General features: G+C 45.3%; 1 protein-coding gene across 1 annotated transcript in view; it reads left to right on the forward strand.

Moving 5' to 3' along the window:
- Window positions 1–1,345: 1,345 nt before the first annotated feature.
- The window catches only part of LOC112074234 (ankyrin repeat and sterile alpha motif domain-containing protein 1B-like), a 41,173-nt gene continuing 29,248 nt past the window's right edge, over window positions 1,346–13,270 (forward strand). Inside the window, 1 exon segment of the mRNA XM_070440437.1 lies at window positions 1,346–1,673. The gene's annotated coding sequence lies outside the window, so the exon portion shown is untranslated.

The following is a 13,270-nucleotide window of genomic DNA, read 5'->3' on the forward strand; positions in this document are numbered from 1 at the left end:
CTAGCTCCTCTGAACAACAGAGTCCTGATGAGAGAGCACATTTTCTATGCCAGGTGAAATCGTGCATCATTAGCTCAGTGTTATGGATGTATCCAAGTAAATGTCACTAGAAAACAGCTCAAACAAACACAAATGCAGCTACTTTTCTGTTATTCTGGCTGCACTGTTTGACGTGACTGTAAGTTAGCCGTAGTTGGCTAGCTAACAAGCAAAGGATAAGAACATTGGCAGCCAGTATGGTAATGGAGCATTTAGAATGAACGACTGGGTCACGTCCATAGATACAGAACAAAGTGACTGAACGACTGGGTCGCGTCTCTGGCAACCGAACCGATAGAACGAACGACCAGCCGGCTTGGGTAGCAACCCTAGATTTGTGTCGGGACTACATCTCGTGGAAGGATGAAATAGTATGAGTAAATACATCAAAATAACGTTTTTTATGAAAATATGTCAATCGTTATTTGAATATGTTGGTAACACGTTGTATAAAAGTGATAATGCCCTGGAAGCCGGTGTTTGGAGGATATATTGGCTCGGTTTGCCGGCCCTATACTTCGTCTTAGGCCTTACAACACTTGTGCCAATATATCCTCCGAACACCGGCTTCGAAAGGCATTATCCCTTAAACATAGTATCACATGAATGATACTTATAGTTAGGAATGGGATGACGCAAAGCCAAGCTAGATGGCTTATGTTTCATGTATTACGTACACACACACTCAGTATAGCATACACACACACACACACACACACACACCTGTTGTCAAGTCCCATCGCTGTGTGTGCATGTGTGTGTTTAATTCAAGTTTCAACATATGGGTCCTGTACCCAAACATTACGTAACTCTTTACAATGATGATGATATTCTGTGGAAAACCCCAAAGGAGTCAAAGAACATGAAGGAGGGAGAGCTTCAGTCAGCTGTGCTCTGTTAGCTCCGTTAGCTTCATGTTATTCTATTATAGGCTGTAGTGTGGTGTCGGATTATAATGGGTGACTTAGCTCATTGGAGAGTGGTAGAGMGATATGCAGGGCTACACAGGAGCTCTGCGTTACTGGTATGCACGGACATATACACACGCATTTAGGCACATATACACTCACTCACTCACCTACACCGACAGCCAGCGTGCATGAGCCCATCTCTGGATGGGCCCCGCGTCTCCATGGTAACGAGGTGGAGAGAGAGAAAGAGCGAGCAGCGTAGGGCGGGGGTTTCAGGCAGAGATGTGGGAGAGACAGTCTCTCTGCCGCAGCCGAGGAGGAAGGAGGAGTGGCAGAACGGTGGAAAACCTCTGGAATCTGGAGAACGAGAGAGAGGGGGGGAGGGAGGGAGAGAGAGAGAGGGAGAGAGGGAGAGAAAGAGAGGAGGAAAAAGAAAGAGGAGAGCGAGAAGGGGGAGTTTACAGAGAGGAGATAGGAGACAAAGCGTGGAGAGAGAGAGAGAGAGAGAGAGGGAGAGAGAGAGGACACACTCCTCCTCTTCTCTGCTATTTACTGCTGGACTGGATTGTGACTCACAGCTAAAAGGAGCTACATGTATTAGTCCGTCTCTCTGAGAAGCAGAGGGGGAGCACACAGCTCTGGGGGAAGACAGAGAAGAGCTGCTGGAATTGCGTGTTCCTCTCTCCAAGACCTTTCKTACAGAATACCCCCTTCGGAAGAAAGGTAAGTCTACAGGGATAAAGAAAAAGGGGAAAGAATGATTAAGAGACAGAAGAGGGGAAGGAGTGAGGGGGATGGAGAATATGCTGTCAGAGAAGAAGAGAGGGACTGCGAAGGGGAGAAAGTGAGGGGAGATGAGATATACTGTCAGAGAAAGAGAGGAGACAGAAGGGAAGGAGTGAGGGGGATGAGATATACTGTACAGAGAAGAGAGGAGACGGAGAAGGGAAGAAGTGAGGGGGATGGAGATATACGTCAAGAAAGAGAGGAGACCGAAGGGAGAGGAGTGAGGGGGATGAGATATATGTACAGAGAAAGAGAGGAGACAGAAAGGGAAGGAGTGAGGGGGATGAGATATACTGTACAGAGAAAAGAGAGGAGACAGAAGGGGAAGGAGTGAGGGGGGATGAGATATACTGTAAAGAGAAAAGAGGAGACAGAGGGAAGGAGTGAGGGGGATGGAGATATACTGTACAGAGAAAGAGAGGAAGACAGAAGGGGAGGAGTGAGGGGGATGAGATATACTGTACAGAGAAAGAGAGAGACGAAGGGGAAGGAGTGAGGGGGGATGGAGATATACTGTACAGAGAAAGAGAGGAGACAGAAGGGAAGGAGTGAGGGGGGATGGAGATATACTGTAAAGGCAAAAGAGAGGAGACAGAAGGGGAAGGAGTGTTTATTAGTGGTGCCTTCTCATCCGTTGTGCCTTGCTCGCCTGCTTTCTCTGCTTTTTGTTAGTAATCTTCGCTCTCTCGTCTCTCTCGTCTCTCTAGGTTGTTGTGTTCTATAGGGTGCAGTGGCCGAGGGAATGGGAACGTATGAAACGCTTCTGTGCCGTTCAATCAATCCTGCTGACTAGTGACTATTCCGTGTGTGTGAAATACCTGCCCGTATTTGTTTTTATCTGTTGTGTTTAGAGATGTACTGTACACAGTTGCATAAAAGAGAGATCTGAGTCCTGCTGTCCTGGGCTGGGAATTGCTGTGCGCGTGGTGAAAGTAGTGTAGAAGTGTGTGTGTGTAGAGGGGTGCTTGAGTTTAGTCCACTCACACATACATACACTCACAACCATTTAGACATGAAGACACACATTCTAGAAATTAAGTATGCCAACACACACATCCCAGGGCAGGCTGGGTAACAGGCCCTGAGGGCTTGGTGTAGATGGACTCTTCAGATCTCCTGTTGGGACTTCAGTTCCGGTTCTGTCTCTGTCGTTCATCACATTTAGAACAGATGTTAATGTACTTGCTCATCACTTAGATGATTTCAATCTCTCTCTGTTCCTCTCCATTATTTTCGTACTCCCACTCTCTAAGTTGGACATGTACAGGTTGCTGTAAGAGGAATTGCACAAAGGGCCTGGAGGGAATGGAATGCAGCCCAACTATTGCATTACATGGGGGTGGTAGGTGGTGTGTAGGCAGCTTACATGGGTAGRTTAGTATAGTGATGGTGGTTGACGGGGTTATTGCACAGCTGCTATTGGGGACTTTACCTTGGCTAACCCTAGATCTGTAACGCATTGGCGACCAATCTCACCATATAGAGAGGAGCGTAGGGGAGAGAGAGAGATGAAGGGAGAAAGAAAAGTGGCAGAGAGAGAGAAAGGGTTGGGGTTGACAAAGGAGGGAATTAGAGAGAGAGAAGCGGAACAAACGAAATAGGGAGAGAGTGGGGTGAGAGAAGGAGGGAATTAGAGAGAGAGAAGCGGAACAAACGAAATAGGGAGAGAGTGGGGTGAGAGAAGGAGGCAGGTTGCAGCAAGACAGCAGACATGTTTTCCACAACAGCTGTTGAGCAAACAGAGTGAAGGGGAAGAGGCAAATCCTACCACCTGCCCTTGTTTTACAAGGACGCCAGGTGACCAATCATACTCAGCCATCATGCTGCTCACCCTGCCCCACCTGACCACCGAGCCAATCAAATCATCACCTCACATAGGGGTTGTGACACGTACAATATTCCACTTAATTGACGACCATAAATCATTTTACACTTCAGTCAACCTTAATGGACTTACCTACATTCGTCCTACTTATTCATTACTTCTCAAACCACAGCCTACTACCTATATAGGGCTCTACTTTGACACCCTATTCCCTATATAGTGCACTACTTTGACACCCTATTCCCTATATAGTGCACTACTTTGACACCCTATTCCCTATATAGTGCACTACTTTGACACCCTATTCCCTATGTAGTGCACTACTTTGACACCCTATTCCCTATAGGGCAATCATTTAGACCAGAGCCTGTTCTGATCAACTGTACTACACTATAGGAAGCAATAGGGTGTCTTGTGATTATCACGTCACCTCAGCCAACTGAACTGTGTCCCTCTGGCCAACCAAGTATTATTCAATGGTGACATTTTGAGCAACATGTGTTTAAGGAATTTTCACAGTCCCTAGAAGCGTTATTGGTAGATCAAGGCTAGTGTGTGTATGCTTGTGTGTGTACGTGCGTGCATTTGTGTGTGTGTGTATACTTGCATGTGTCCATGTTTGCACTTGTTTGTATGTGTGTATAACAGATCCCTTTTGTCCTTTCCACTCCTCACACGTGCTGCGTTTACCATTATATAATCACAGCAGAACCAAGAACTAACACATCCTCTGATGGGGAAGGACACAGGGAGAGAAATAGTGACAGCATTACAACTGTGTAGTGATTGGTTCACTGAGACCTATAGAGAAATAGTGACAGCATTACAACTGTGTAGTGATTGGTTNACAGCATTACAACTGTGTAGTGATTGGTTCACTGAGACCTATAGAGAGTCTCTGTCCCAAATGGCAACCTATTCCCTATATTGAGCAAAAGAAGTGTACATTTGGGATGCAGACAGAGAGTCTTCTTGGCTGTGTGAAATCCTATCGGTTTCATCAGAGGCTTTGAAGTACCCAATGTAAACGATAACCCAGAAAAATATCAGTCTGTTTCCTCTCCTCCTTTCAGACCAGCGTCTGATTGGTTATTACATCTACTCAGCCTGCCCATGTATTCATGAGCTCACTTGTGTGTGTGTGTCCTCCAGCATTTGTCGTGTTTTTCCTCCATTTGGCACTATTTCTGTCTCTCAGACACAAACGGAACACACACACACACACTGAGCCAATGCTCCCAGTCCCATTTAACACTATCTATTAATGGAGATGTATCCATGGCGAAGGTAGTTATATAAAATCTCCTATTGGCTCTTCAGGCTGCCGGTGAACAAAACAAGCTTCCCCATTGGTCCCCTGGAATAGACTATTTCCTGTGGATTGTCTCTGCATTGAATCCATATATTGTTGATTTTTAGATCTGGTCATTATTGTTCTACAACAAAGAGACGCTGAATCATTATAAACGTACATCCTGAAAAACACATGCACTGTATAGATGGATGATCAGTTTGAGGACCCAAAGCCCACCCATCTCAGCCATCTTTGCCTTTACTGTACAGTGGTTGCCAGGCAACCGGTGGTCTCTGGTTTCCCTCCAGTTGTTCCCGGCGATGAGGAGGAGAGGCGCTGGTTAAAAATGGATCAGGAAGAGAGAGCGGGGGCAGAGGCTTGGTCTCCACGGTGATAGTGATGACCATTGGGACTGTGTCTGTCTGTATTAGTATTTGTGTGTGTGTGTATGTGTGTAGACTAGAACCTGCACTGCAACAGTCTTGTAGCAATAGATATTCCTGCCAAATCAATTCCAATCAGGATAGACAACAGAAGGGCCTTTAGGAAAACCTGTAATTCCAACCAAGCCAACGACAGGGAGAGGGGGGTGGGAGATAAAGGAGGACTAACTCTCTTTGATAAAAGAGTTGTGATAAACCAGTGTCAACAGACTGCGGAAAACAGTGTGGTATTGTTTGTTAGATCTATTGAGAGTGGTAAAAGAGAGACACGCACACACACACACCAGATCTGCGCATTATTAAACAGTAGACATGACTTGTTGAAGGTACAGTAACAGAAACGTTGCCCTYTCTGCAAACAGTGTATTGAAGCTGCTCACACTACGCTGCATTGTTTAAAGATACAGTCTGCGATTTGAAAAAACAACAGAACCAGGGTCCCGGTACTTGTTTTGGTACACAGCTGAGGCCGGGTCACAGACTGTAGCTTTAWGTGAGGGCTACGGTCTCTGTGGCCGATGGGGACATTGTCTCTTCCTTGATACGTTTTTATTTATCAACACAAACCAACAGAAACAACACAACAACAACACAACCGCCCGATACACACCACAACATGCCCACACCTGTCCATGTACACACATAAATACATTGTCTCAATGGGATTTGTATTTTGTTCTATGGCCTTTCTCTGTGCCATAAGTCAATGCCTGCCTGCTCATGCAAACTTAACTAGGCTGTCATGGGCAATGCTAGCCTGGTTAAACTAGACTGAACACTACGAAACAACAGGGGGCGTAATTTTTTGTCCGGTTTGACCAGGCTAGGCCTATACAGTCACAATCCCTTCCTGATCCCTTCCTTTTCATCTTACTACTAACACCAGACGATTTAGACCCACAACGGATGATGGAAATCAACATCACTGTGGGTTTTCAGTCAGTCTGTCTGCTTCCCAAATGGGACCCTATTCCTTAAATAGTGTACTACTTTTAACCAGGCCCATAGGGCACTGGTCAAAAGTATTGCACTACAAAGGGAATAGGGTCCCATTTGGGATTCAGTCTGTCTTAGATCCTTAGTGACAGTGACTGGAGTTCACCAGACATGCTTTGATCCAATGGAGCCAAGGCAATGTCCTTGAGCTCAACCAATCCAGAGTCCATGAACGAATTGACCTGGAAAGGATCAAAAGGTCTTGTCGATGGCTTGGGGTCGTGAGTTGTAGAGCTGTCTGGGGAGTTCTGATTGGGTTATATTGACAGGCTGGAGGACGCACATACACTCACACAAAAAGGCACACACACACACACGCGCGCGCGTACAAACACGGACACAAACCCGTAGAGACACGGTCACGATGTCTGAACGTGGTTGCGGTCGATGGAGTGGAATAAGAGCTTTTAGGCCCTTTAGCCCCCTTTTCAACCGCAAAGTGAACGCTTTTGGTTGCTAGGTCCATCAGAGTAATCACACCAGGGGACCGCGCTCTCTCACCAGGCAATTAGTCTATCAATTTGATGGATAGGATGGAGGGGTAGAATAGGGAAGGGTAGGGAAGGGGGAGGGATGGATGGAAAGAGAGGTAGGTAGAAAGAGAGGGGGCAGTAGGAGGGAGAGGGAGGGGGAAGAGATGGAAAGAGATAGGTAGAAAGAGAGGACAGTAGGAGGGAGAGGGGNTCTGCAAACAGTGTATTGAAGCTGCTCACACTACGCTGCATTGTTTAAAGATACAGTCTGCGATTTGAAAAAACAACAGAACCAGGGTCCCGGTACTTGTTTTGGTACACAGCTGAGGCCGGGTCACAGACTGTAGCTTTAWGTGAGGGCTACGGTCTCTGTGGCCGATGGGGACATTGTCTCTTCCTTGATACGTTTTTATTTATCAACACAAACCAACAGAAACAACACAACAACAACACAACCGCCCGATACACACCACAACATGCCCACACCTGTCCATGTACACACATAAATACATTGTCTCAATGGGATTTGTATTTTGTTCTATGGCCTTTCTCTGTGCCATAAGTCAATGCCTGCCTGCTCATGCAAACTTAACTAGGCTGTCATGGGCAATGCTAGCCTGGTTAAACTAGACTGAACACTACGAAACAACAGGGGGCGTAATTTTTTGTCCGGTTTGACCAGGCTAGGCCTATACAGTCACAATCCCTTCCTGATCCCTTCCTTTTCATCTTACTACTAACACCAGACGATTTAGACCCACAACGGATGATGGAAATCAACATCACTGTGGGTTTTCAGTCAGTCTGTCTGCTTCCCAAATGGGACCCTATTCCTTAAATAGTGTACTACTTTTAACCAGGCCCATAGGGCACTGGTCAAAAGTATTGCACTACATAGGGAATAGGGTGCCATTTAGGATTCAGTCTGTCTTAGATCCTTAGTGACAGTGACTGGAGTTCACCAGACATGCTTTGATCCAATGGAGCCAAGGCAATGTCCTTGAGCTCAACCAATCCAGAGTCCATGAAAGAATTGACCTGGAAAGGATCAAAAGGTCTTGTCGATGGCTTGGGGTCGTGACTTGTAGAGCTGTCTGGGGAGTTCTGATTGGGTTATATTGACAGGCTGGAGGACGCACATACACTCACACAAAAACGCGCACACACACGGACACAAACCAATAGAGACACGGTCACGATGTCTGAATGTGTTAGCGGTCGATGGAGTGGAATAAGAGCTTTTAGGCCCTTTAGCCTCATTTTCAACCACAAAGTGAACGCTTTTGGTTGCTAGGTCCATCAGAGCAATCACACCAGGGGTCCACGCTCTCTCACCAGGCAATTAGTCTATCAATTTGATGGATAGGATGGAGGGGTAGAATAGGGAAGGGTAGGGAAGGGGGAGGGATGGATGGAAAGAGAGGTAGGTAGAAAGAGAGGGGACAGTAGGAGGAAGGGGAAAGAGATGGAAAGAGAGGGGACAGTAGGAGGGAGAGGGGACGAGGTAGGGAGGAAGGAGAAAAATATATAGAGGGACAGCAAGAGATGGATAAACGAGGAAGAGAGTTGGTCTTGTTCTCTCATCATTAAAACTAGAACGGTATTGTGAGCACAGACAGTGATTCGGCTAAAGTTTCTCCCTCCCTCCCGCCCTCCTTTTATCTGCTCAAATGAGCCGGCCTGTCAACCTAGCTCTCCCATTGGTCAGAGAAGGCATCCCTTTGTGACAGGATTCTAAATGGGGGAAAAGTCCTTGTTGAGGTCCAGTGATTAACCAGTGGTCAGTTGCAGCCAACCGTATCCTTGTTTGTCCACCAGTTCACAGTACGTATCTGTTTGACTCGTTATTGTCGTAAAGCAACATGTTTTGGCATGAAAGTCTTACTGGTGTGGCATAGTCAAGGCTTCCGTTCTGAAACATGTTTCTTTTATTATAAAGTCCTTCAACAGTGTCTGAATATAGGTATTGTATAACCACTCGTTTCATTCCCCTTCATAGGACTGGGAGGTAGGGACAGTGAACCCTTTTTCCTGACCGTCTCTGTAATCACAGTTCGCTGATGGTGTGTGTGTGGTCTCCTCTGGCATTGCAGTGGAGTTTAGAGGATTAGGGTCGTTACCGTATCTGTCCCGGTTAAGCCTGTAATCAGAGCTGTTCCCCTGGACTGACGGGAACGTTAACGGGATTACTCCATCGATCAGCGAAAACACACACACACGTTGGCACTAACTCTCTTCAGAGTGAGCAGACCACACACTCTCACAGTGTGGACAGACAGACAGAGATACACATGAACGCAGGCACAGACACACACACACACACACGGACTCTAGACAAAGACTAGAGGCTACGTCCCAAACCGTTTCATTTAAAGGAAGACTGTCAACACCGCAAGGCAAGTTAACCAGCTTGATCCCTCCGGCAATGTCCCAGCAAAAACACTGCAATCTGAAGAGACACAGAGAGAGAGAGAGAGAAAGAGAGAATGAAAGAGACACAGAGAGAGAGAAAGAGAGAATAAAAGAGGGAGCGAGAGAGGAATAGAGCGAGCAAAAGAGAGAAAGAGAGATAGAGATGGGTTGTCACTTTACCATCAGAGACAGAGATAGACAGAATAAGGGATGAGAGAGAGAGAGAGGTGGGGAGGAGGAGGAAAGAGCGATAGAATGATATTGAGTGAGAGAGAGAAGAGAGACTGATATTTTGCTGTGTATTATGATGATTATGTGTAAAATAAATATTCCCCTTTGCCAATGCCAAGACACAGTAGAAATACACAATGTGACCTACTGGCTTATCATATCAGCAGAGCTTATTGAATATGGAGTTGGGGATGGAAGCAATAGAGTCAGAGTGAAAGAAGGAGTATATTGAGCGTGTAGGGTAGGCTAGAGCCACTGTAGCAGTCACTCAGTCTCTATACGCAGACAATTCATTTCATTTAAATGCAAATGGGGGCATGGTGCAGTCAGGCACACGTACTGTACTGTAGAGAGAACACATACTGTACACACTGTAGAGAGAACATATACTGTAGAGAGAACACATACTGTACATACTGTAGAGAGAACACATACTGTACANGGGGACAGTAGGAGGGAGAGGGGAAGGGGAGGGAGAGGGAAGGGGAGGGAGAAAAGATAGGTAGAAACGGTCAGAAAGAGTGCGAGGGACAGAAAGAGAGAAGGAGGGAGGAAGAGATAAAACTGCATACACAGTGGGAACTGGAGAAAAATATATAGAGAGACAGCGAGAGATGGATAAACGAGGAGGAGAGTTGGTCTTGTTCTCTCATCATTAAAACTAGAACGGTATTGTGAGCACAGACAGTGATTCGGCTGAAGTTTCTACCTCCCTCCTTTATCTGCTCAAATGAGCCGGCCTGTCAACCTAGCTCTCCCATTGGCCAGAGAAGGCATCCCTTTGTGACAGGATCCTAAATGAGGGAAAAGTCCTTGTTGAGGTCCAGTGATTACCCAGTGGTCAGTTGCAGCCAACCGTATCCTTGTTTGTCCACCAGTTCACAGTACGTATCTGTTTGAGTCGTTATTGTCGTAAAGCAACATGTTTTGGCATGAAAGTCTTACTGGTGTGGCATAGTCAAGGCTTCCGTTCTGAAACATGTTTCTTTTATTATAAAGTCCTTCAACAGTGTCTGAATATAGTAATTGTATAACCACGATTTTCATAGGACTGGGAAGTAGGAACAGTGAACCCTTTTTCCTGACCGTCTCTGTAATCACAGTTCGCTGATGGGGTGTGTGTGGTCTCCTCTGGCATTGCAGTGGAGTTTAGAGGATTAGGGTCGTTACCGTATCTGTCCCGGTTAAGCCTGTAATCAGAGCTGTTCCCCTGGACTGACGGGAACGTTAACGGGATTACTCCATCGATCAGCGAAAACACACACACACGTTGGCACTAACTCTCTTCAGAGTGAGCAGACCACACACTCTCACAGTGTGGACAGACAGACAGAGATACACATGAACGCAGGCACAGACACACACACACACACACACACACACACACGGACTCTAGACAAAGACTAGAGGCTACGTCCCAAACCGTTTCATTTAAAGGAAGACTGTCAACACCGCAAGGCAAGTTAACCAGCTTGATCCCTCCGGCAATGTCCCAGCAAAAACACTGCAGTCTGAAGAGACACAGAGAGAGAGAGAGAGAGAGAGAGAATGAAAGAGACACAGAGAGAGAGAGAAAGAGAGAATAAAAGAGGGAGCGAGAGAGGAATAGAGCCAGCAAAAGAGAGAGAGATAGAGATGGGTTGCCACTTTGCCATCAGAGACAGAGATAGACAGAAGAAGGGATGAGAGAGAGAGAGAGAGAGAGAGGTGGGAAGAGCGATAGAATGATATTGAGAGAGAGAGAAGAGAGACTGATATTTTGCTGTGTATTATGATGATTATGTGTATTATAAATATTCCCCTTTGTGTATTTCTACTGTGTCTTGGCATTGGCAATGTGACCTACTGGCTTATCATATCAGCAGAGCTTATTGAATATGGAGTTGGGGATGGAAGCAATAGAGGCAGAGTGAAAGGAGTATATTGAGCATGTAGGGTAGGCTAGAGCCACTGTAGCAGTCACTCAGTCTCTATACGCAGACAATGCTTTTCATTTAAATGCAAATGGGGGCATGGTGCAGTCAGGCACACGTACTGTACTGTTGAGAGAACACATACTGTACACACTGTAGAGAGAACATATACTGTAGAGAGAACACATACTGTATATACTGTAGAGAGAACACATACTGTATATACTGTAGAGAGAACACATACTGTACACACTGTAGAGAGAACATATACTGTAGAGAGAACACATACTGTATATACTGTAGAGAGAACACATACTGTACACACTGTAGAGAGAACATATACTGTAGAGAGAACACACACATACTGTAGAGAGAACACATACTGTACATACACTGTAGAAGAGAACACACACATACCTGTGTAGAGAACACATACTGTAGAGAGAACACATACTGTAGAGAGAACACATACTGTACATACTGTATGAGAGAGAACACATACTGTACAATACTGTAGATGAGAACACATACTGTAGAGAGAACACACATACTGTACATACTGTAGAGAGAACACATACTGTACATACTGTAGAAGAACACATACACTGTGGAGAGAACACATACTGTACATATGTAGAGAGAACACATACATACTGTAGAGAGAACACACGCGTACTGTAGAGAGAACACACCGCGTACTGAGAGAACACACGCGTACTGTAGAGCGAACACACGCGTACTGTAGAGAAGAACACGCGTGTACTGTAGAGAAACACGCGTGTACTGTAGAGAGAACACACGTGTACTGTAGAGATAACACATACTGTAGAGAGAACACACGCGTACTGTAGAGAGAACACACGCGTACTGTAGAGAGAACACACACCTACGTAGAGAGAGAACATACTGTAGAGAGAATACATACTGTAGAGAGAATACATACTGTAGAGAAGAACACACATACTGTAGAGAGAACACACACGTACTGTTGAGAGAACACACACGTACTGTAGAGAGACCACACACATACTGTAGAAGAGAATACATACTGTAGAGAGAATACACACGTACTGTTGAGAGAACACACATACTGTAGAGAGAACACAGACATACTGAGAGAAAATACATACTGTAGAGAGAAACACACACGTACGTGTTGAGAGATTACATACTGTAGAGAGAATACATACTGTAGAGAGAATACATACTGTAGAAGGGGGGTAGAGAGGAGAGCTAACAGTAACTGGTCAGGTTACATTTCAGTCCTCGTCCATTGAGTTAAAATTGTAATGTATCCCCCAGGATCTAAATAGCATATGTTTTGGTCAAACAAAGAACTGTGTGTGTGTGTGGTGTGTGTGTGTGTGTGTGTGTGTGTGTGTGTGTGTGTGTGTGTGTGTGTGTGTGTGTGTGTGTGTTGTGGTGGTGTGTGTGTGTGTGTGTGTGTGTGTGTGTGTGTGTGTGTGTTGTGTGTGTGAGAGATGACGAAAAGAGGGAGAATGGAGCTGGCTAATAATTGGATCTGCTTACGTGTGTTTGTGTAACAGACAGAGAGAGAGAGCGATAGAATCACAAAATATGCCAATGAAATCTCCAACCATCAAACACCCAGAATGACACAAACGCACGTCTTTGATCATGGTCATTTTGGCGATTAGAATCATTTTTTTCTGGAAGAGAAGAAATGATCAAACCGTTCACATATTTTTTGAATTGCCTGAATGTTTAGAGCCTGTTTGTTTAGCCGAACACTCCTCTATTTAAAAAAGCTCATTGATTATTTCATAGTATGGCGTTAACATTTAAATATTTTATTTTATTTTTATTTCACCTTTATTTAACCAGGTAGTAGTTGAGAACAAGTTCTCATTTGCAACTGCGGCCTGGCCAAGATAAAGCAAAGCAGTTTGACACATACAACAACACAGAGTTACACATGGAATAAAC

The sequence above is a fragment of the Salvelinus sp. IW2-2015 genome, unplaced genomic scaffold (genome assembly GCF_002910315.2).
Source record: "Salvelinus sp. IW2-2015 unplaced genomic scaffold, ASM291031v2 Un_scaffold2540, whole genome shotgun sequence".
NCBI lineage: Eukaryota > Metazoa > Chordata > Actinopteri > Salmoniformes > Salmonidae > Salvelinus > Salvelinus sp. IW2-2015.